The sequence below is a fragment of the Calliphora vicina genome, chromosome 2, assembly GCF_958450345.1.
Source record: "Calliphora vicina chromosome 2, idCalVici1.1, whole genome shotgun sequence".
NCBI lineage: Eukaryota > Metazoa > Arthropoda > Insecta > Diptera > Calliphoridae > Calliphora > Calliphora vicina.
This window is the reverse complement of record NC_088781.1, coordinates 142054674-142081597: the sequence shown is the minus strand read 5'-3', so window position 1 is coordinate 142081597 and position 26924 is coordinate 142054674.

The window sequence follows — 26924 nt, the reverse complement described above, 5'->3', positions numbered from 1 at the left end:
AAAATTTATTTTAAAGTATAATTTGGCGAAGGGTATATAAGATTCGGCACAGCCGAATATAGCTCTCTTACTTGTTTTTATATATTTTTTAAACCGCTATAACTTTTGAGACACCACACCAAAGTAATTTATGCCTAAGGATTTTTCACACTAAAAAATGCTTTTAATTTGCCTCTAGCTTATTCAACAATATCCCTTTACAAAGATGAGGTACTGCATGCAACTTTTACTTTAAGTTTTGAAATCCGTAATTAACATTGATCATCATATGATTTCGTTTTTAGAAGACAAACAGCATTTATAACAAGAAATAAAACCAATTTAAGAAAAGTCAGATATCGATTGGATAGTTGGTAGTTTTGAGTATAATAATCTGCCTCAAAGCATTAAAAATATTAAACGAATCTCAAGTTTTAAAAGAATATTTTGTTCAAAATTTATTAACGTTAAGACTGTTATACTGTTATGTTTATTTCCATTTCTCAATCTTAGTAATTTTAGTATAATATCATATATACTTCATATTAAATAAAAAAACCTTATTTATGGGATAAGCAAAAAAAATGCTCAGCTTTAAACAAAATTATCAAAAACTGTCAAGATGATGCCTGTATGTTCACTAAATTTCCTACAGTAGGGGTAATAATATTTGTACCAGTATTTATAATAATACTTGGTATATATACAAAAAATAACCTGTCAATCATTTCATAACTAATTTTTTGTAACTGGACACATTTAAAAAAATAATTCTTATGTATCTTTCATTAAAACCAACAAAACAAAGAATATTGAGAGATAAACAAATTTGTATTTTTGCACATGATTGAATTTCATATACATATATCAGTATAAATATATCTATGAACAATTGAGTAATCCAAAAATAATAAGAAATTGAAAATCATGAATCTACCTAGAATTGAAAAATGGTAGAAACAAAATATAAACCGGCTATGCCATTTAAATTAGACAGACTAACTGGAATTAAGAATTTATTCCAGGTTGAATATTTTGAATCAGACTAATATATGCTCAAACTTACATACAGCACTCTTATGTACATACAAATGTATGTATGTGGGCTTATAATCACATACATAGGGTATGTATACTCTTAAATAATATCAATATCTAGTATTTATTTAATCGTCTTTTATGATGTTTTATTATAAAATAAATCTGTTTATACAAAAAAGGGTTGTCAATTATTCGAGTTATATTTTCATCGAATAAAAATTTACATTATTTTTATTATTCAAGTGATCGATTAATTTTTAAAATTTATTCTATTACTCGAACGAATTAAAAAATATTATTCGAATAATTTAATAAAAATATATTTAAAACTAAAAAATTTACAATAATTTGTTAGCTATTAGTTTATATTGGATGTATGACTTAAATTTGAGGGACTTTTTCAAATTTTTATCTTTTATTTTGAAGCATTTGTACAATATGAATTTATTCAAAGTATTGGTCATTGCTAGCTATGAACTTTTCCCATCTGGCTTTTTCTGGCAACATACGGATTCCTAGCCAAACTGCGCTGCACATCTTTTGAGGCCAAGAATGATTCTAGCCAATATCGGATACTATGTTCTAAAGTGAAGCGTATCCCAGAGACAGTATTCTGCTTCGGTCAAAACAAATGAGGAGCCGCAAAACAAAATTTTACAAATTGAATTTTTGGTATTTTTATAATATTTGGGTTGAAATCTTCTAGAAAAAATCAATTTCCCAAAATTTTCAAAAAAGTACCTTTTGTTCTGCGGCTGATCATATAGTAGTCGGAGCAAGGTCTGAACTATAAACCGGGTGAGGCAAAAAAAGCACTTCATTCTAAATACTTTTAAACATGTATTATGTTCTGAGCGTTTTTCGGTCAATTCTCGATTCAAACGAATCAAGTAGAGATTCCCTGTGATGGTCTGAACAGATTTCAGCAGCTTCATAATAGAAGACCATTTTGGTCTTACCAAATATTTGTATTTGGTGTCGATGGGGCTGGTTGGTCGTTCTTCACATTATGATCTCTTACGCTTCGGGTTATTGTGATGGATACATTTTTCATCTCAAGTTTTCTCGGCTTCAATTCATTTCATTTCCTGCTTTCGGATGAATCCAGCTGCGCTTAAACATTTTGAAATTGCTGCTTAAATATTTCCAACTGATTTTGCAAGCTCTTTTTAAGTTTTACAACAATCTTCAGGGAGTAATATTTTTTTGGCTGGTCTGGGCGATCTTTGTCTTCCGTGTCAAAATTACCACGTTCAAAAGATACGCCTTTTTAAGACATACACCATAGTAGACTTTTAGATTTATTTAAATTTTGCGTTAAGTTTCATAATCATGTAATTTTGAATTGATTTAAAATAAATTTGAAAATATTTGTAGAAATTCGTTTCTAATAAAATTTACAATGATTATTAGGAATTAATTAATGGTCGTGTTTCTTTGACACATTTGTCTAAAATATTGTTTAGTTATATAAAATCTTTTTTTAAAAATTTAATTCGGAATTAAAATTAATTTAATGTTAATCAAATAATTTTTTATTCTAAATTGAAAATCACCATTCATTCGAATAAAAAACAATTTTTTCTCGATTAATCGAATTAGTGTTATTCGAATAATAACCAATAATTCGAACACATAGACTTACAAATGAAAAGTATATACACACGCACCCATAAACCCTTAAACGAATACCAATCTACCTTATTTATACAACCACTGCTGCATTTACATATACTACCACTATAGTAGTAGTCATAATAAAAAGGAGTATTAAATAAAGATACATTTATTTTTTTAATATTATTTTACTTAAAAATAACAATGTATGAAAATGTTTATACGATCAATATTCATTATTACTTGTATGCTGATGAATAAATATGCATTTAAATGTTCACAGTATGTTCATCTGCATGTACTATGTATGGATTGGTAAGTGATTGGTAAAGATTTCTTTAGTTTTTTAAATATCTGAAATGTGTGTATGTGAAAATTTTTTACGAAAATTGAATTGTTGAAAAGATTTTACTAAAATAATTCATGTGTAATGCAAATATATAGCTTTTGATTTATTTAGTTTACTTTTTTTTATAGGATTTGCAACTAACATGTGTAAATTTGAATATGAATTTTTTTTTAAACTATGATTACAATGTGAGAGCTGATAAATTGCTTTAAGTAAAGAAATAGAAAATTTTCAATTAAAAATATTTAATACTTAAGCCTCACTACAACCTGAACGGAATCTATGGAGATCTAATAATTTCTAGAAACCATCTGAATTCAGTTATAATGATTCTACGAAATTTTTAATAATATACCTTATTCTCATGTTACACTGTTTGTCTATGGATAAATTTAATTGAATTATTCATAAAATAAACTTTTATTACAGATAATTAAATCAAGAGAAGTCAATTCTATGCTCTTTGATACTTCGTTTTTTTTTTCAATAAAAGTAAATACAATTTTATTATTATGAAACAAATAAAAAAATTCTTGATACTATTAATTCTAAAAAATACATGTTTTTAAACTTTAAAATTTTTGTAACAAGTTTAATCGAATACCTTGCTAAGTGTTCCAAATTTTTTATATAAATGTTTTCAAATAAATTCACTTTTATTTATGACTTTATATGAGAAGGCTACTTTCTGTATGCCATTTTCCTTCTTAAGTTAGAAGTTTTGGTTTGAGTTGAGGATAATCAAATATGAAATAGATTTATAGTATTTGTACATAATTATCAGGACAGAGTTTTGCAAGCTTTTTGCTTTTTTTAGGAAAAAAATTTTTTTTTGCTGAACCTTCCACACTGAATATAATTTTTTTCAAAGAAAATATATACTTTGAGGTTTTCACCTAACACAGCACATCATCGAATATTGGTTGTAGACTCCGTAAATTTTACATATTTCTTTCTTATCAAATCTAAAGACGATCTATGAAAGCAATTTTTGACCTAATTGTTATCTATATTTGGTTTACTAAGTAATTAATATAGACAATTTGTATATCAAATAATAGATAATTAAAAGATCTTTGCAATGGCTTATATAAGGCAAAAGTAAGTCGGACCTACAATTGGTCAACATTTTTTTTTTTCACCAAAAAAAATTTTTTGTTATAATTTTTTTTTTCACAAATAAATTTAAAATTTATTTTTTTAAAAAATTTCAAAATTTTTTTTTTTTTTTAATTTAAAAATTTGCTATAAAATTCAATTCGCTAATAAATTAAAAAAAAAATTAATTTTGTATACCTACAAATAGTTTCCTGTCCAACTTAAAAAAATGCTTGTGTTCGATTTGTGAATTTGTGAAAAGCGGCTTGAAAAGGGTAAAAATAGTTAAAAAGAAAAAAAAAACGTATTATTGAATGATAATTTTTATTCATATAGGACATACAATAAAATATATATAGAAGCGCTACTGAGAGACAAAGAACCTAAGTTTGTTGTCAAAAACCTAAGTCTTGCAACAACAGATACATTTAAATCTATGTACATATTTTGAGTTTTTATATAAGTAATCGATTTTTGTTAAGAAATATGAGTGATCACAGATCGAGCTCCTTTTCTCGATTAAACGCTTATTGGCCAAGTTATTAGCGAATTAGGATATTTTGAGTTTTTATATAAAAAATCGAATTTTGGTCAGAAATATGAGTGATCACAGATCGAGCTCCTTTTCTTGATTAAACGCTTATTTTGAGTTTTTATATATCGAATTTTGGTCTGAAATATGATTGATCACAGACCGATGTATTTTGCAGATGTATTTAATAAGTGGGCGTTAGTGGACGTGGACAATTTTTATTTATGTAAAAACTTTTGCGGACTATGTATTGCGAACATTAAAAAAAATTATTTAAAAATTTTCCAGGCTAGCTCCGATTTTAGATATGTCGAAAAAAAATTGGCGTGGTCAATCCTTCTTTAAGTAAAAACTTAAACTGGATTAATATGATCACTTAAATAAAAAAAATTTCCAAATCGGTGTAGCCGATTTTATATAAATCCCAAAAAGTGAGCGTAAAAATGGGCCTTGTCAATTTTTCATTCAGTAAAAACCTAAGTTGGGATATGGCCAACATTTTAAAAAAAAATTGTCTTAATCGTTCCGGCCGTTCTATACTCTCGCAATTACCAACGAACGATATTTGATTTTTATTTATATAGATTTGTATTTCGGCATTACTTGTTTAAATATATGATTTAAAAATTCGGGTTTTACAAAAGATGGTGTATCTTTTCAAAGCGTTTTTCATTTTTAATAACTTATACATATGAAGGGTACATATCTGTTATTTTCTCACTTATTATTAAATATTATATGTGTATGTTTTTTTACTTTGGAAATGACAAATATTGTACCAACAAATCGGCATATGCTTTACTTCTTTAATTTAAAAAAAATTGACATTGAAGCATACCAATTGCTCACCAAAGCTTGTGGTGAATGTTTATCGGTTTCAACGTGCAAGAAATGGTTTGTGCGGTTCCGATCAGACGATTTTGTCCGAAATGCTGCCCGACCAACCAGCCGAATCGACACCAAAGTCAAATATCCATGGCGCTAAGATAATTCTCTGTATTTTTTGGGAGCAAAAAAGTGTCCTATCCATTATGAGCTGCTGAAATCTGTCCTGTACCGAACACAACTGACTCAGTTAAAGTGAGCATATTCCGGCGTCCAGCTTCCTTGTGCATATTTTCCAGTCTTTTTAAGCATCTTTCTTGCATATTTGAATTGTTTGCATATTTATATTTGCCCTGACAATAATTATTCAAATCATAAAGAAATATTTCATTAAATTTTATACAAATCCATAATTTATAAAAAATTTATCAGAAACAACTTCAAAACCTACTTTAAAAATAAATTGTTTGAGCAAATGCCAACATATTAAACAATTTCAATATAAATAAATACAGGCTCCTTAAAGTCTAAACATTTCTACTTATAAAGCATAAATCTATAGAGCAAAAAAAAACATATTTTTTGGCATAAAAATGTTTATTGATTAGGAAAGAAAAGAAAATAGAGAATTATGAAAAAAAATAAAACAACAACTAGAAAGGCATAACCCTAAATGTAAGTTAACAAAAAGAATCTTATCAGGGTTGTAGGGGTACGAGTGAGTATTTCAAAAGAAAAGTGTCTTAAACTGGAAAAGAATTGTGGCGCCAACATTATTACTTTAGTTATAAAAATATATAAGAAACAATAAGGCCAAAACAAAGCAAACAAAATCAAATCAAAGCAATAATAACATGCTCTAACCATAAATGTTATGACCCTAATGGTCACTTAAGTTATTTCAATGGTTGGTTGTGAAAGCATCTTCGTTCATTGGAAATGGTCAATTTATCTCTGGTTTCTACTTAAAAAATATATATAAAAAGAAAACAAATTTGTAAGTCTAAATAGAATTTATTATTCGTAAGCTTAGAAAAGCTTAACGCACACACACATCAGTATTTTTTCATCACAGTCTTTGACTTTGATCGAACTAATCGTTCATAAAATATTGGCTTTTTGTTACCAATACAGCTTTTTTCTCATATTATACTTTATTTTTTATATACAGTTTTTTATTTCTTTATATTTCATATGGTTGAATTGTTGAAAGATATAAGATAACAAGCTCTTTTTGTTCTTACTTATTTATTTATGTATTCATATATTCACATTTAGCAGAAGCTGTTGTTTGAAATTATGTTCAAATTTTAAATAGAATTAAAACAAAAAAAATCTTATCCAATTTTAACAAATATTTATGAATTTTTAAATAATTTTGTTTAACTTACTTAAAAAATTTATAAGATTTTATTGAGTTTCTTTTATTTCATATATGGGGCATTTCATGTCAAGTGAAACAACTTTTGAAATCGATGTCTACCGATCGGCATGAAATTTGAACCAAGGTTAGTTCTATTGGATAGACTCAGACACAATTTTTGAACAAGATCGTTCGAGAACTCTCTGAGTTAGAGGGGGTCAAAATTTGACATTTTTCCAAACAGGTGTTTTTTCTTATCCATGTAACTTACTAACTATTGTTATTACCAAAATGTGTCCCAAATCGTTATTTCGAAAAAAAATATTTAAAAAATAAAAAAAAATTATCTTTTTTTCCGAAATCAAAAACTTTTTTGACTTTTTTTTGAAATGGGCAATTTTTTCTTAAAATAAAGCTTAGATACTTTCCTTGAAGACCTATTTAGTCGCTTAGTGGGATGCGAGTGCGATATCAATAAAAATAAATATTTTGTAACTCAAAACATACAATTTTTGACTTTTTTTGCAAAAGCAAAAACTTTGTTGAGTTTTTTTTTTAAATGGACCCTTCTTTTTTTTCCTTTAAGACCTATTTTGTCGCTTAGTGGGATGTGAGTGGGATATCTATCAAAATAAAAATTTTGTAACTCAAAACATACAATTTTTAACTTTTTTTTGCAAAATCTAACTTTTTTGCAAAATCTAACTTTTTTGCAAAATGGTCCCTTTTTTAAAATTTTTTTTGCTCAAAAGAAAGCTTAGGTCCATTCCTTTAAGATATTTTTGGTTCCTTAGTGGGATGCGCGTGGGATATCTATAAAAATAAATATTTTGTAACTCAAAAAATACAATTTTTGATTTTTTTTGCAAAATCGAAATTTGTTTCCAATGTGGGCCCTTTTTTACTTTTTTTTTTGCTAAAAAGAAAGCTTAGTTGTTTTCCTTTAAGATGGTTTTGGTCGCTTAGGGATGCGATTGGGATATATATCAAGATAAATGTTTTGTAACTCAAGACATACAATTTTTTCAGTTTTTTTTTTGCAAAATCTATTTCATCCCGATCGGAAGACATCGATTTCAAAAGTTGGTTCACTTGACATGAAATGCCCCATATTAAGAATTAACAAGTTCAAACATTGTTTAGAAGAAATAAGTTATTTATTAACAAATCCAGCAGATAGAAATTGACATTTATTTTCAGTTAAAAATTGCTGATTCATTTAAAATTGCTGTTACATCCAGAGAAAAAACATAGACTTACATAATCACTGCAATCATGAAATTACAGGATATTCAGCAATATTTGAAAACTTTTTATAGAAATTGTTATATATTGTTTTTTTTCAAAAAAAAATAATAAAATTAATAATAAACCTGTTAATGCAAGGGAAACCACCTGCTGTTTCGCTGAAATAGGAATTTAAAAAATTTTAATTTTTTCTTTTTTAATTTAAAAATAAAAATTTTCTTTATTCAAAATTGTTTTAAGTTCTTAAAATTTCTTTTAAAAATAATTTATCACAAACAATTTTTTTTTTTAGAAAAAATTCGGGTAAAAAATATGTTTCCCAATTTTGACCCATTGTAGGTTCAACTTACTATGTGTGACCTTACATATATCGTTGGAAAGGACTTTGAAATATCTACTTATCATTAGATATCCAGATTGTTTATATTAATGACTTGGATCAAAAATAGGCCATAACAGCATAACCGGTCTATAGCGGATATATTGATGTATGAATCAAGTATGTAAGTTATATGGTGGCTACGGAAAGTTGATTTCAACATACAGAGGGACAGACGGATATGGCTATTCGACTCTGCTATCTATAACGATCCAGAATATATAAACTTTGTGGGGTTGCAAAGGAAAAATGTAGAAATTACAATCGGAATGACAAACTTATATACATATACATTTGCCACTCATGGTGAAGGGCATACAAATTCCATGAAATTTTTTAGTTTTAAGAAATGATAAAGTATGGAAAATTTTAACTCACACTGATAGTTTCTAGAGAGTTCTAGGAATTTGTATAATTTTAATTTCTTTTAAATTTTTTTTTTAATTTTCAATAGTTTTAGCATACTTAAATGACGGTGTGTGTATTCGTTCGAGTCATAAGAAAAAAAATGTTGGTCAAATTCTACATTATTTTGACTTCCATTATACATACTTATATGAAAATTACTTCTCCAAATAATAACATCCAATAATAACTAACGATAAATAGTACCCCTATTCATACTCATATCGTTTTCTCACGTACATATGGCTACTTATGAGCATCAGTACGTATAAGCAATATTTAATAAATATTCTAGTGCAGTAGCTATGGACGTATGAGTAATATTTTTTTATTTTGCAGTTAAATATCACTAGTACGCATAGTAGCTTAATTCCAAAAAGTTTATTAACTTTTCCAACTAAAATTATTGATTCGTTTTTTTATGACACAATAACTAACTATAACTTAATATTAACATCTATTTTTTTAAGATAATGTGAACATTGGTTTGAGTAATATTAAAGTTTCCTACAAGCAGTTTCTACATCGCAAGCAAGTACTTTGAGTGTTACTTGTATTTATGAATTAAATTATCTAAATTTACATTTAAACGGTTGGTTTAAATGTTAAATAATTTGTTTGGAGTATGAAAAAATATATGTAGGTTGCTATTCAATATTTCAATTTAATATTGCAAAATAATAATTCTTAAATTTTTTGTTCTCTACCAAAAAAATTCCATAAACTTTCACTTACTATACACACATATTTAATTAAAACAATGAATAGAGAGAGAGAGAAGGAAAACTTTCTATTAAACTAATATTTTCAAAAGAAATCATGTTTATAATAAAACAACCTTCTCCCTCAAACTAAAATAAAAAGAAAATGCAATAAAATACCTTAAACAAAAACAAAACAAAACAAAAACGAACAACAAATAGTTTACTTAACGTTATTTTTTAATTGAAAACTGTATAACGTCCAACAAATCATAACTATTTCTTTTTTTTCTTCTACGTGTTGCAGGGGCCAAACTAACTATGCAACCAATAACAAAAATAAAAAACAACAACAACAACAAAACGTGTAACACAAAATAGCTGTAACTTAAAAAATACACACAAACATTCCTAAGTTTTGCCATTTTTTGCTCAACTTCCTTCCATTGTTGGCCAGGAAATAGTCATAGTTGTAGTTGTTGTTATTTCATTCAATTGCCACACCGTGGAAAACGTGATGTTAGCTGCCACAACGCTAACCATATAATTGGCTAATGCTGTAAACAATGATGCAAGGAAATACTTGCACACTTGCAGATTTGTCGAGTTCGACTGCAACAACAAAAATCCACAAACATGCAAGTGTCAGAAAAGTATACAAATTTTAGAAAGTTTCAAGAAAATATTGCAGAAACCAAAGAAGTAAAGAAACATCTCATCTGCAAATGTTTGTTACAATGATGGTGTTAATTTTATATTAAATTATTTATTTATTTAGTCTTGTATGGAGTAATTTTATTGGGAAATTAGTAGTTAAGCTTAATATTATATATATTTGCTGCCAAGATAATAAAAACAGCAAATATAAACCAACCAGATCAGGAATGAATTAAGCAAGAATTTTGTTTAACACATTTTATAGAAAAAACAAGTAAGAGAGCTATATTCGGCTGTGCCGAATCTTATATACCCTTCACCAAATTATACTTAAAAATATTTTTATTTAAACAAAATTAAATTTTTCTTTTTTTTCAAATTTCTTTAAAAAACATTTTTTCCAAATTATTTTTTAATTTTTTTAAGTTTTTTTAAAATGTTTTTTTTTTAATTTTTAAAAAAGTTTTTTTTTGTAAAAAGAATTTATAACAAAAATATTTTTTTGATGAAAAAAATTCGAGTTGAAATTTTTTTCCCGATTTTTACCCATTGTATATTCAATTTACCATAGCCTTATATACATCGTTGCAATGGACTTTGAAATATCTATCATTAGATAACCATATTGTCTATATTAATAACTTACTTAGTAATCGAGATATAGATCAAAAATGGGCCAAAAATCGAGGTTGTCCCGGATTTTTCCTTATATCTGAGCCATTTGTGGGCCGATTTTGTCGATTTTGAATAGCAAGGAAGAACTCTCGATGTATTGATGTCTAAATCATGTATGTAAGTTATTTGGGGGCTACGGAACATACAGGCGGACATGGCTATATCTACTCCACTATCTATAACGATCCAGAATGTATATACTTTGTGAGGTCGCAAATGAAAAATGTAGAAATTACAAACGGAATGACAAACTTATATATATCCTTGCCACTCATGGTGAAGGGTATAATATTAACCAGATCTCTGCTTAATATTTCATCTGTAGCCCAATAAAAACTCTGATACTTATCACTTTCTACATAAATAATTTTCAGAACATTCAGAAACCTGAGATTTAACTGATATCACCCTGTAACTATTTAAATATATTTCCATACATATAGAAAAATTGATACATACGTGAAAGAAGAGACAATTCGTACTTAGTTTTTCTTGATCAGGTCAGATGAACTTTAAAATTTCAAAGAATAAACAGTTCTAAAAAAATTATGTTGGGAGTATGACTTAAAAATGAGAGATTTTTTTCATATTTTTAGCTTTTATTTTGAAACATTTGTACAATTCAATTAAAATTTATTCCCATTTTTCTGAAAACATTTGCATTTCGCGCATCGATGGATCAAAACTAATAGTAGTCAAACGGGGCAAGGTCTGAACTATAGAGGGGGGGGTGAGGCAAAACTTCCCAACCACTTCTTCCTAAAAAGATTTAACATGTGACCAAACGATGTCGTGATGGAATATTACGGTTTCATGTCTGGCCGCATATTCTGGCACTTTTTCAGCCAATGCTCACTTCAAACGAATCAATTGGTTTCGGTAGAGGTTTCCTGTGATAAGAAGTATGGATCGATTTCAGCAACTCATAATAGATTGGTTCCTTTTGGTCATACCAAATAGAGAGCCATACATACTCTAGAGCCATGGATATTTGGCTCTGATGTTGATTGGCTGAGCTTCACATACGATCTCTTACGCTTGGGGTTATCGTAATGGATCCATTTTTCATCGCAAGTATTCATCGGTGTTAAAATTATATTCTTTTATAACGTTCAAGAAGCATTTCGGACATGCAAAATTGGCTTCATTTCATATGGTACCGAATTTCTATGTTTTTGGAATCCTGCTATCGGACTGTTATACAGTGTATTAAGACATTTTACAAAATAAATTTAAACAACAACTTAATGCGTATGATTAATTTTAACTAACTACTATAAACTAATCAAGACATAATCTTATTAATATTAATTTAAATTGAAATTTTTAACAAACATAGTAAACAAAAAATTAACTAAACCTTTTAAAATCAACAACATGAAATTAGGAAAGGCACAAAAAAACACTTAATAAAAAGCCATAAAAGCTCGCATGCATAACACGTCAGGAAACGTGTAATATTAAATAATCCAACACACCCTTTATTGAAAGAAAAACAATTCTTAACAGAAATTCTCATACACATAAATTAAGAAAAACATATACTTACTTGTTCCTGTTTGACAAACTTTAGTAAAAAAATATACACCTTCTCAGTTTTAACTTTAAGTCAATTTAAACCAAAAGTTGAACATTTCTGGAATTTTTGCTAATATCACTTAATGCAAGACTGACACAAGTCAGAACTTAATTGTTTTTTAAATAAATTAGTACTTTTGCTAATGTTCCATTACTTTGCAACAATTATTTATTTCCCAGTAATTAGTATTAAACCAAATTACATAATAATGAAATTACATTGAAAATAGTATATCAGAAAATTGTAGTTTTTAAGTTGTGACAGTCTTGCATTGAGTATATGCTATATATGTATATGTTTGATTGTATGCTGATAACACTCTTACATGATATTCTTGTTATGTATTTTATTTTTTATTTTTTTAAACTAAAATTTAAAAATTCTCTAATGAATAAAAGTCAAACAGATTTTCAAATCAAAAACTTTCTCATGTACAATTTAAATGATTTATACAACAGACACGTGTATCATGTTGCTTGGTTGTATTTAGTTTAAGTTTTATCTCGAAACAAAAACAACAGTAAAACTAAAACTGTGTGATATTAATTAGAAAAATAAAAATCTTTACAATTACAAAAATCTCATAATAATTGTTAACTAAAAGTATACAATCATCTATGGATTTATATGGAAACGTGTGTATGTATCAGTATTTATACGGGTTATATAAAAAAATTAGAAAAACTATAACGCAATAACAATATCTATGTACGTATACATAGCTGTAGATAGATAGCAAGAAAATTATCTTTAGGGCATCATAGACAACACAAAACAAATGAAATCATAATAATGAATGCCTGTTACACGGATTGAAAGATAGAAATGCAAAAAACTACACACTCACATCCACCCATAGAAAAACTCATAACCATGAACAAAGAACAAATTTATAACAACAGAAAACAAAACTATATACATATATACGTACAATAATTGTAAAAGAAATTTAAGTAGGCATTAACAGCTGTAACAAAACCGCTACAATATGAAATATATATAAGGTAAAACTGTTTTTTTACATCCAGAACTGCATATTCTCCATAAGGGGCCAATTTTTAATATTTAATTCAATATCAAATGAAGAAATTGCTCAGTGATAACAATCCAAAACATTACTCATACGTTAATACTGCACTAAAACATTTATTAAATATGGCGTATACGTACTGAAGGTCAAGGTTATGTGGGTTTAAATTGGAAAATTAAAAAAAAAAAAAAAGTATTCTAAAAAAAGCTTATGCTTAATTGAAATTAAAATGATATCAATTCATAGAACTCTCTAGAAACCATCTGTGTGATTTAAAAGGAAAATTTAATAATCAATTTTATCAAAGGTTAATAAAACTGATTTTTCATGGAAAGTTTGTTTTATAAATCATTCATAAATTTAAAAATTGGTTACACCGTACGACACTCAATATTAGACACGAACCGGATGATATACGTCTGAAACAATAAATTAAATAGAGAAAAACTGCGTTTTCAGAATGGGGGCTAGGATAAATAATGGGCTGATTCTAACCAAATTCAATAGTCTTTGTCCTTGGCGCAATATAAAGGTTTGTGCCAAATTTTGTCGAATTATCTTTAAACCTGCAACCTGTAGTTTGATTACAAGGTTTACATGGACGGACAGACGGACGGACATCGCTTAGTCGACTCAGAAAGTGATCCTGAGCAGATTTAAGGTGGGTGTTGGGACAATATTTTTGTATGTTGCAAACAACAGCCCATTATACCCATTATATATCCCCCACTATGGTGGTGTAGTTTATAAACATGCACTTTTCTTCATAAAACTTTTTTGTATTGACTTTTGTATATATAAAGGATGAAATTTTGACATTTAGTATAGAATATTTGGGTCTTTAACGCACTATTTTTTTAAAAGGAATTTATTGGCAATCTTAAAGGATATTGAAGAATAAACATTTTAAAGGACATTTTTGACATCTTTTGATCCTTACAGGATAAAATAAAAATAATACAAAATATTTTACAACTCTTCTTGTTCTTTCGACATACAACTTGTCATTGTTGGGATAGCAGGAGTATTTTTAAATATTTTTTTTGAAAAATGTACTTCTTTGAAACATTGAAGGCCTTTAACATTTCCCATTGGGCAGAACCCCCGCCGATCACTGACCCTACTATTTGTCGCATAGTGAAATTAGCAACCTTGAAAACTCCCGTATACTGATTTTCATAGTTTTCGCCAAAAAAAAATGGGTGAAATTACCTATAGAGCATTGTACGTTTTATCATAAATCCATTCTATTTTCTTCATTTACTACGATAGGGGTAGCACAGCACACCGGGTTATTCTAGCTTTGAAAAATATCGCAGCAGTTGTCTGAAATCAAAATGTATTTGAAAAAAGATTTCTTTCATAATAATATGAGGAACCGCAGAACAAAAGGTACTTTTTCGTACATTTAAAATTTGTGGGAAAATGAGTTTTATTTATTTCGCCTCCTATAGATACATCTAACTGCCATAAGTTACCACATTAAATGTTAAGGATGTTTGATAAAAACCCATTTAACTTGTTCGAATAATTCGATCACACATTTAAAATTAATCGAATTATTCGAATAATTTAAATCTTTTTAAAAAGGTAAAGAATGAAGTAGGTTTTTTAATATTTTATTGTTAAAGAAAAACAAAAAATAACGTTAAAGTTAACAATTCAAGTATTGATAATGTTAAAAAATATTCGAAAACAAAGTCCATCATTAAATTATCATCAGGAATATTCTGATCAGATTAACTCCCGAACAATCTACAACACAATTGACCCTTTAGTTTCCGTTTTGGAGCTATACTTTAACAAATTCGAGCAAGCTGGACATGATCCTGAATTCCAATACAATATAAACGTATTGAGAAATTTTTTATGTCGTTCATTAATTCGGGTTTTAAATTGAGTAACTAATTCTAACTAATGTTCAAAATCATGTACAAGATGAACTCCATGCTTTTCTTGCAACAAAACGTTAGTTTGCAAGATTTGTGTTTATCATTCGATTTATTAAATATTTTGCAACACTTAAGTAAGCGGGTAATAACATCACTTATGGATAGTTTAAGATCATGGCCTTCATCTATTTCAATGTAATCATTTTAAGTGTCATCATCAATATCACTTTCGACGACCGTTTCAAAATCACATCCTCCATCACATTCAACTCCACTTTAATCTAAGTTAATATTTTGATTATTAATTGCGATTCTTCTAATATTTCGCCAGCTAAATAGCAAATATTTTATTCCGTATCTTTTATTTTTATTGGTTCAAGTCCTAAGTTAAAAATTTTGAAAGTTTCTTCCAGTAATATTTATACATTTATAGAAGGAGCTATCGGAGCACTCATCTACAGTGATCGAAAGTCCCTTTGTCTTTAGTTATTTGTCGAATTTCAGAAACAATACAATTTGTGTGAGTCATTATTACTTATTTCAATTTGGAATTATGAAAAATTTTAAGCAATTTAATAAATTTAAATATATATGAACATTTATTCGTTTTATTCGATTATTCTACATAAAATTGTTCGAATTATTCGTTATTCGAAAATGGCCATTTTTAAATTGTTCGAATAATTATTCGTAAGAAATTATTCGATTAATCGAACGATCATTAGTCGAATGAATACCCTAGTATGTACACACATATGAGGTCTTCCAATAATTTCCCAGCAAAAGATATTGAAAGCAGTTCCAACAATATCTCAGAACTATATGCCCATGGTAGGGAGCATAGTGTTATGAAAAGCTGCCGTTATAGTTACAATTACACTAACAGTGGTACATACACCCAATATAACAATGAGCATAAACTGGAGATAAAATAAACAGCGAAATAACAACAAGAACAGCAATTACAACAAAAACAACAAATTATACAAACAGCAGAAAAGTTTTACGAGCACGTTCATACATTTCACATCAAGCGAATAAAATGCACAACAACATCAACCCAACCATAGTATTAGTACAACACTAGTAAAAGTATTGTAAAATCTCATAACTCCATTGTATTGTTTTATTTGTGTATTCTTGATATTGTTGCTGTTGTTGTTGTTGTTGGTGCCGCTGCTGCTACTTTTGTTGTGATTAATGCCTTCGGGTAATGGAAAGTAATTGAGTTTTTTTCCCATGCAGTCATTTGTTATTTTTTCCACTCTACTCTACTCTACTCTATTCTATTCTCTTCTATTTCATTCCTCTTTCTCTTAATGTCGTGGCAGCATATGTATGTGTTTGTGTATGTGAGCAACAATATCAACAAAGAGCTCTGACTAAATGGGATAAATATGTATTTTAAATTGTTGTTGTATTTTAAGTTTTAACACTTTGATCTTTAGCTCCTGCTACTAACACTGATTTTCTTTCTATTCTTATTGTTTCTGTTCATTTTGGAAAACATTAGCAACAAGCGCCAAGAAGTGGCAACATCATTATATAAGTACATTTTCAAAAAGTCTTAAGGTTAAATCATCATCATCGTCATGTATAAAGCAAACAAATTGGTGTTGAGCATTTAACATAAAAAGCAAACATGGCTGTTACTTGTTTCCAAAAAGTGGCTTAAGGGCAAATTAATTAATTGTTAATTAATTGATAGTATTGCTAATGAAAGGCGTGAAATTTTTGTATTTTGTATTTGTTTTTGTTTTGTGAAAATGAAAGCACAAACATTTTAAATTGGAAATTCATTAACAGATTGCCCTAATAACGCTAATACATTCGATGTAAAAATGCTTGCAGGCAAACGTGTGGCAGCAAAAGGTGAATTAATTTTTATTACTAAGCAAATGAAGGAGTTCCAGAAAAGCCACTGGCTGTTAAAGTTGTGCAACAAAAAAAAAAATCAATTATACCATAATTGTAAAGCAAATAGTTAACAGATTTTTAAAGCGTTTAATTAAACAAATATAGAAGCAAATGTATTATTTGTACCTTTGATCAATTAAGTTAATAACACTCTGCTACAAAATGACACTTTTTGTCAGAACTTGAAAATCGACCTAATGGGGATTGTAGGCCTAGGTGAGGACATACTAAAACCGTTTTCAAAGATTTTGAAACACCCTCAAAATTTTAAGATATTTTGAAAAAACTGTTTTAGGGTAGGTCGTAGTACTTTAGTACCTCTAACTCACACATTTTTAGACCGATTTCAAAATTTTAAACAATTATGGATAGACAAAGAATTAAGCATAAAATGTATATCGAAAACATTGCGTAAGTTTTTATAAAAAGTTTCGCTTTATTTTTTTAATAATTTTTCAAATTCAACAATAGTTATTTTAATTTTTTTCTATAAAAACCTATTCTTTTTTGCACAGTGTTTTAATAACAACTTTATATGGGAAAAAACGAGATATTACTTTTTAAAATCGGTTTATATTTGCAAAAGTTATTAAACTTTTTTGAAAATAGTTCGAAAAAATTTACCTTGTAAATTCAAAATTTTACAAACATTTTTTTTCTACAGTTTTTTTTTTTATTCATATGCGCTGGGGGAGAAAATACTAAAAATGGTGTTAATTAAAAGTTGAATAACTTTTACAATTTTAGCCCGATTTGAATAATTAATACCATGTTTTATTAAGAACTAAATTTCCTATATATGTTGGTATAAAGTTTTATAAACTTTCATATCAAAATAAGCAATGAAAAGCGACTAAAATCAAAAAAGTTGATAAATGTTGTTTTTCTTTTAGATATTCTTAAGAAAAACAATACTTATAACTTACAAATGTATAAAAAAACTGCACGTTGTAATAAGTTTTCTTTCCAAACCCGTTAACTAATTTAAAGTCGGACAAAAACTGACTGAGTTACAGATCGATAAGTTGACGAATATCAGTGAAAACGGTTTTTTCAGAACAACTTCTGAATTTGAGGGTGTTTGTGAAATTTTTTGACACAATTTGTAATGCACTCAGCAAGCCCTATAACCATGTAATAAGGTTATATCATCTAGAAATCAAATCGGATCGGTGTAGAAATTCGACATTTAATTAGAAGTTTCGAGCTTAAAAAATGTTAGAAACCGATATGTTTGCAATAAAAAGAAAATCATAAAATTTCAGGCATACCCCAATTCCTAAATTTAAAATTTTTTTTTTTTGTAATATGAATTAAAAAAGCAAATTCACACGTTTCTGCCTTTATATCTTTAATTTGAAAAAAAAAGTGCAGCGAAGCCAACCGCTTGCTCGCCAAAGCTTATGGTGAATGTGCTCGGTTTCAATGTTGGAGTGATGGTTTGTGCGGTGGTGATTTTGACACGGAAGACAAAGATCTTACAGGGCAGCCAAAAAAGTTTGAAGTCCAAAAATTAGAGGCATTACTCTATGAAAATTGTTGTAAAACTCAACAAGAGCTTGCAAACTCATATGGAGCTACTCAAACTCCAATTTCAAACCGTTTGCGAGCAGCAGAATTCATCCAAAAGCAGGGAAATTGGGTATCATACGAATTGAAGCCGAAAGACTTAGAAAGACGATCTTGCATGTCCAAAATGATGTTAGAACGCGATGAAAAATGGATCCATTACGATAACCCAGAGTGTAAAAGATCGTATGTAAAGCCCAGCGAACCAGCCGAATCGACACCAAAGCCAAATATCCATGGCGTTGTTGGGAGCAACCATCACATGGAACCTGTGCTGAATGCAACTCATTCGTTTCTCAGCAAAAAATACTTTTTAAACCATTTGGAAAAATTTGTTTGTCTTAAATTAAGTATATTTTTATAAGAATAGTTATTTATTGCTGTTACTTTGAAGGGCAACAAATTTAAAAAATAACTATAAATAATACAAAACAAAACAAACCTTTAAATTATTTACACTTCTTTTTCTATGGTTTAATTTCAACTTGATTGGCGAAAGATTTTTGTTTCAAGAATATTTTCATTCTAACCCTTGCAGCAATGGCAGCATGTCGTGTTTATTCGTACTTTCGTTGTCTTTCTTTTAATCTTTCAGTTTTATTTTGCCCAAAAAAATATAAAATATTCTGACTTGTTGTTTAATTCAAGCACGTGCATGTCATCATGAAATTTGCAATACATACATGAACATATTTTTGTTGTTTTTCTGCTTCTACTTCTTCTTCGCTCTACTTCCGCGTTGTTATTTTCTGGACTTTTTAGTTACTGTTGAGGTTGCTATTGTTTTTGTTGTTGTTCTCTTAACAATTTCTTGTTGATTTCTTTTGTGATGATGGGAAAATATATATATCAAAGCCATATTCGTGAGAATACTCATGACTTTTGGAAAAATTTTAAAAATGCAAGACATATAAACAGAATTTTCTCTTCCGTCATGTCACTGCATCCGCCATATGTGTGTATGTGGATAAGTGAGTGTAAATATGTGTTTAACTTAAGGAATGCACATGTGTGGGAGGTTTTCACTGTAAAGAAATTTAATACAAGACAATTTTAAAACGAAATTTTACACACATGCTGCTTGCTGCTCTTGTTGTACTTGTCTGCATGATGAAATTTCACCAAAAGGACCATACAAAACGGAAACGGAAGTAATGTGTCAAACAAAGTCTTGTTATGCATTTTTATGACTTTTGTTAAAGACCCCCATTCAGTTGCCGTTGCAAAACAGAGACAAAGCAAAATGAAATGAAATAAATGGAAAATTTATTATTATGTCAGTTCTGATCATTGTCCAACTGTTTATGTATTTCTTTTTTTTTTTTTTTTGAACTAAAACAAATAAAATAATGCATTAATAGTAGTAGTAGTAGCAGTAGCATTAGTAGTAGTACCCAGCAAAAATATGTTGAAGTACTTCAAAGTGAGCGTCATTATCAGGACTTCTGAAGCAAAAGGCTTCCTAAATTCTATTAAAGTTCTATATTAAAGTGTTTAATATAGAAATACTTATATATGAAATTAAATATACTTTAGTTCAATTTTGTTATTAAAATTTATTGTGCAATGCATAACGTTTCATCGAACTAGTAGATACTACTGTGGGTATGAGTAATATTTTTTTTAATTTTTTTATATTACTCATACCAACCGTAGTAATACGATTCTGTTTTCCTAATACCATATATTTCACCATGAGTGGCAAGGGTATATCTAAGATTGCCATTCCGTTTGTAATTTCTACATTTGCGACTCCACAAAGTATATATGTATATGAAAAGCCGCAGAACAAAAGGTACTTTTTGGCAAATTTAAAATTTTTGGGAAAATAAGTTTTATTTATTTCGCCTCCTTAAAAACAGCATGAACCTGGAAATGGTAACAAGTTTCTTACTTGTCAATAGATGCATCTAACTGCCATATTAAATGTCAAGGATGATTGATATAAAACCATTTTAATATCGAAAAAAGAACCTTTTGTAAAAAAATAAAGACAAAAAAGTACGTTTTGTTAAAAACAAAATTAAAAAGTATGTTTTTTATGAGTTTTTTTTAACGATAATATTTTAAATGAATGTTTTTAATCCTGAACTAATATATAAACAAATTACACATTGAAATTAAATATTTTTTTTTCGTTTTATACTACACCATTTCCAATTGTATTTCAGAAGTTTCTAATTGTATTTCAGAAATTTCCAATTGAATTTCAGAAATTTCTAATTATATTTCAGAAAATTCCAATTCAATTTCAGAAATTTCCATTTATATTTCAGAAATTTCCATTTATATTTCAGAAATTTCCATTTGTATTTCAGAATTTTTATTTTATACTTAAAATGTTTCCAATTGTATTTCAGAAAATTCTAATAGCAATACCAATGGATATTTCTGAAATACAAATAGAAAATTCTGAAATACAATTGGAAAATTCTGAAATACAATTAGAAACATTTTAAATATAAATTAAAAATTCTGAAATACAAATGGAAATTTCTGAAATACAATTGGAAAATTCTGAAATACAATTAGAAAATTCTGAAATACAATTAGAAAGTTCTGAAATATAATTGGAATATTCTGAAATATAAATGGAAATTTCTGAAATATAAATGGAAATTTATGAAATTGAATTGGAATTTTCTGAAATATAATTAGAAATTTCTGAAATTCAATTGGAAATTTCTGAAATACAATTAGAAACTTCTGAAATACAATTGGAAATGGTGTAGTGTGGTACGTTTTATTAAGTACAAATTTTTTTAGAACCCATTTACTTAGTAAAAAAATTAAAAAAATTTTGCTGACTTGATGGTTTCTAGAATATTTCAACCCAAATATTATAAAAATACCAAAAAAAAAATTTTTTTGATAAAATGCGAAAAAGTACCTTTTGTTCTGCGGCTCCTCATATATTCTGAATCTTTATAGATAGCGAAATCGATATAGACATGTCCGTCTGTATGTTGAAATCAACTTTCCGTAGTCCCCAAAATAACTTACATACATGATTCATGCATCAATATATCGGCTCGGTTGCTTTAAAATAGACAAAATCGGCCCACAAATGGCTGATATATAAGGAAAAAAACGGGACAAGCTAGATTTTTGGCCTATTTTTATTTATATCTGGATTACTAAGTCATTAATATAGACAATATGGATATCTAATGATAGATATTTCATAGTACATTGCAACGATGTACACTCTAAAAAATGCATGTAAAATTACTACCATAAAGCGAGTAGGTTTTCATGTAAAATTACAGAAAATGCGGAGAGTTAAGCACAATATGTTTATCGAAATGTGTTGCATACTTTTATCTGCAAAAGTACATACAAAGTATAGTAATTTGAATAATTTTAAACATGTTTATAATATAATAGGCATTTTAACTTTAAAATTACATATATTGTATGTAAATGAAAGTTTTACACAAAAAGTGTGCAATCGTACTTACTTAAAACGAGTAATATATTAATTGTCAAAAATTTAGTTTCTACATAATAAAACATCAAAAAACCGATACAATAAAATTTATTATAAAAAATATGTGAAAAGTGAAAAAACAGAGACAAATTAATAAAAAAAAAAATATGTATATAAATATTTCAGTAAACAATATAAAGGAATACATATATTTCATGTAGAACAGCCTTCATGCGCCCTTTAATACCATTTATATATCGCTGCACCAGTTTTTCAATAGCATCGGCGGTCAGGAAGAATTTGTCAAGATTTGTGAGTTTTTGTAAATTGGCCGCATGGAAATCAATAACATTACCGATTTGTTGCGAAGGTAATCGTGCATAAACATTGGAAATATTACCTACCACCGGTGTTGGTATGCCAGAAATAGAGGTGATAACTTCTTGCAATTCAATATTTTCTTTCCTTAATTTTAGTTTAAAAGGAAGACTATTTTTACAGCTCGATTGATATAAGAAGAACAAACATGCTGCCGAAGATCTCTGTTAACATACATATGTAATTATGGAATACTACTCAAATTAATTTTCAATGTGAACGTTATCTAGAATATGGATCACTTCTCTTCAAGAAGCCACTAAATTTATATTTTAAGCATCTGTATACATACATACATATAAGTAGTTGCCGAATGCGAATATCCTAGAAAGAATTTTCTAAATTTTTAATAAAACATTCTTGCATCTAATCAATTGAAACAAATGTCTCATTTTTATATATTTCGAATGGAAATTGGAACCATATGATTTGTTCAATATAAAACATTTCTAATGTATACATATATACATATATTACATGTAGTTTGAAGTAGTTTAATTGTAACTTTACATATTAAAAATGTTTTTTTAGACATAGACATAGAATTTAATTTGTATGAAATCGGTATGTTTCTAAACATTTTTTAGACACATAAATAGGTAGTATTACACACTTTTTGTTTATTTGTTTTACATACAATGTGCTTACATATTTGAATTTACACACAACATATATTTTTACCATAATTATAGTAGGAGAAAAGTTACCTACTATAAATGTAGTAAATTTACATGATAATTTATTAGAGTGTATATAAAAATATTTTTTAAGCCGAATTTTTTTCATCAAACAATTTTTTTTGTCATGAATTTTTTTCCAAAAAAAAATAAAATTTAAAAATTTTTTTAAAAAAAAAAATCCAAAAATCAATTACAAAAATTTAAAAATAACTTTATCGATGACGCATTGAATCTCCTATTTCTAGTTACTCGTTTATTCGCATAAACCCAAAATTTCACAAAACCCCAAAGATCGCACGTCGTTAAATCGCATGATCTTGGTTGCAAGTTGACATTCGAATTTGTTTTATAAGATAATCGTCCAGATCCATGCCAGTTGAGGCCACAATAACTCCGTTATCATGTTTATGTAACAAATCCTGTAACTGCAATTTCGTCCTTCAAAAAAGTAATTTCCAATCACGCCGACTTACCAAAATTCGCATGACGATTTTTTGAGCCACAAATTCCATAACCGAAACACTTTCTTCAAATTTGTTTGCCCTTCTTCGATTAGATACACTTTCTCTACTGATAATTCAAAGTTTGCGAGTAGGTTTAGCATAACTTTCCAAAATTTTGTTATACGTTTTCACAATTATAACGCGTTTTTCTTCCGTAAAGCGCTCCATTTTTAATAATCGGAATAAATACATGTGACAGCTGCCACATTTCACTTTAAATTTTTTTCCAATTTTAATGTAATTTTTAGTATTATCATTCTTAATAAATATCTCAAAAGTTTGCCATCATGGATTTTTGTCAGTATTTATCCCAAAGCTAGACGTGAACAAAAACTTTTTAAACTAGTATTATTTTTTTTAGCGATTTAATATATTGTAGAACAACTGGCTCCTACAGCTAATTATACCCTACAACACCATAGTGGGGAGGGTATAATGCGTTTGTGCAGATGTTTGTAACGCCCAAAAATATTAGTCTAACACCCACCTTAAAGTATACTGATTGACTTAGAATCACTTTCTGAGTCGATTAAACGATGCCCATCCGTCCGTCTGGTTGGCTGGCTGGCTGTTCATGTAAACTTTGTGCGCAGAGTACAGGTCACAATTTTGAAGATATTTCGATCAAATTTGGTACGTATTCGGTCTCTATATCGGTCCATTATTTCACCTAGCCCCCATACAAATGTCCTTCCGAAATTGGACTTTATCGGTCATAAATGTTTAATTTATAAATGTATCTCCACAAATTGCGCTCAAATAAATTTTATATATACAGAATTCATGTCACCAAATTTTGTTACGATCGGTCCATAATTAGTCATAGCTCCCATATAGACCCGCTTCCGAAAATCTCTTTAACGTGCATAAATTGCTTAAATATGTTGGTATACTCACAAAATTCAACATAGTAAACTTTCATATACACATAAATCACACAACCTAATTTCATGGTGATCGGTCCATAATTGGTCATAGCCCCCATATAAGGCCCACTTCCGAAAATCACTCAAAAATATAAATTATTGAAATTTTAAAAGAAAAATGTTTTTGCTCTTTTACTTAGTGTGGGGTATTATATGATCGGGCTTGACCGATCATACTTTCTTACTTGTTTTAGATTAAAATTATGTTTATGTTAAATGGTTTAATTTCTATCAGTTTATGTTTTTAATAAGTAATATTTTAATTTTCCTTTGAAAATTACAATTCGTTTAGCCCTGAAATTCTTCACATTTTATATTTTGGCCACTTGATAAATACACATTTTTCTTTTTAATTTTCCAAACATTTAAAATATTTTTTTTTTTAATTCTTTGCAAACATGATAAATTATGTATAAAAAACTTGCGTAATTTATTTCTTATAAATAGTTTTCATTTACAATAAAGAAAACTTTAAACTTCTCTATCTATTTTTGTGTAGTTTTTCCATACATTTTTAATATCCAGCTAAATAAAAGTAAAAGTTTTATTGCCATATACTATAAATACTTAGTTTATAATATTTTGTTAAACCTACAATGGCCTTATCAAATACAGATTCTTTTTTATCTTGTACAATGTTGTTGGTTTTTTGTTTTTATTAAGCCTTAACAAAACAATTGCTGGAAATCCTATTTACTGGCTGGCGTTGTTGTAGCAACAGCAGCAACTGTATATTTAACTGTCAACAACATAATAACATTGTCTTAACACAAACAAAAACAACAATGCACAAAAACGAAAACGGAAAAAAAACTCAAAACGAAACTTATTTTGTCTTACATTTTGTATTATTTTCAAAAGTTGTTCGTTCCTCCTAAATGCATTTACTTATTTAATGTTGTTGCATGCAACAACAAAAAGACAAACAAAAAAAAAACTGAAGAGTAACAACAACTGTAAATATCTAATAGAGCATATAACATAAACATTAAATAATGTTGCTCGGCTGCATGCTTTCCGGACTAACTCTATTTATCTGACTGTTTATCTATTTGTCTGTTTGTCTTACTGTCTCTCTGTCTGTCCGTCTGTCCGTTGGTATTACTATTGTACAGCTGTTTGAATGTCTGTCGGCTGGGTTTCTTTGTCTCTCTGTTACTTAGTTTGTTTGTATATTTGTCTGACGGTTTTCTTGCTTGGCTGCCACTTCAATGGTTGGCCACTTGCACAAGTGGTTAAACACTAAACTTTATTTATATGAACAGAAATCTTTAGTTTAAACCAAGAAACAACAAAAAGACACACTTTTTTTTCTCAGCTCTTCCTCGAAATAAGTTGGGATTTTGTTGCAATTTTGTTTGTTTTTCCCATAAGCAGTTATAGGAATTACTGTATTTCGATGAAATTGTTATAAATATTTTCGGTAGAGGATTTTTAAAGTCATACATATGTTGTCGTCTTAAACATGGCAAATTGTTTTGTCAATTTGAAAGCATTTTCTTAAAGAGATGGAATTTACTGTTTCCAAGATAAATTTAAATAAGCTACTGTGGCGAGTAAAATAACATATTTTTTCTAATGTAAACTGTTTATGCACATTATCAACTAAATTGTTGACAAAACCTTATTTATTTTAATAAATTATTCTATCACCTTTTCACTACTTTTTTGTGAAAATTATTTATGGTGTCTGTGTAAATCCCGCCACGCTATTTAATTAGATTTATAACAAATTTACATACTGCTACGCAAACACCCCTGCAGTTTTAAAGGCAGCAATTTTCCATTTTTGTTACGACTCTTCATATACTATGATCATTATTACTAAATAATTTATATTCCCCTGTAGCGTTTTAGAAAATCATGGCGTAATGTATCAAACACCAACATGTGGCTAAGGGCCAAATTTTGGATACAAAACAGGATATGCATTTTGAAAACCCAAAACAGGATATGAAATATGAAGTTTTAGTAGATCAACACGATATCTTAGTTTTCCCTGTAAAGGGTCTATTTGGAATTTTTACACAGTTTTTTTTTGAGAGTCTAATTCATCATCGTTAATAAACAAATGATTTTTCCAACAGCAAAATATTATACAAATTGTACGAAATAGACCGAACGAAGCTCGATTAACAGTACATTTTTCAT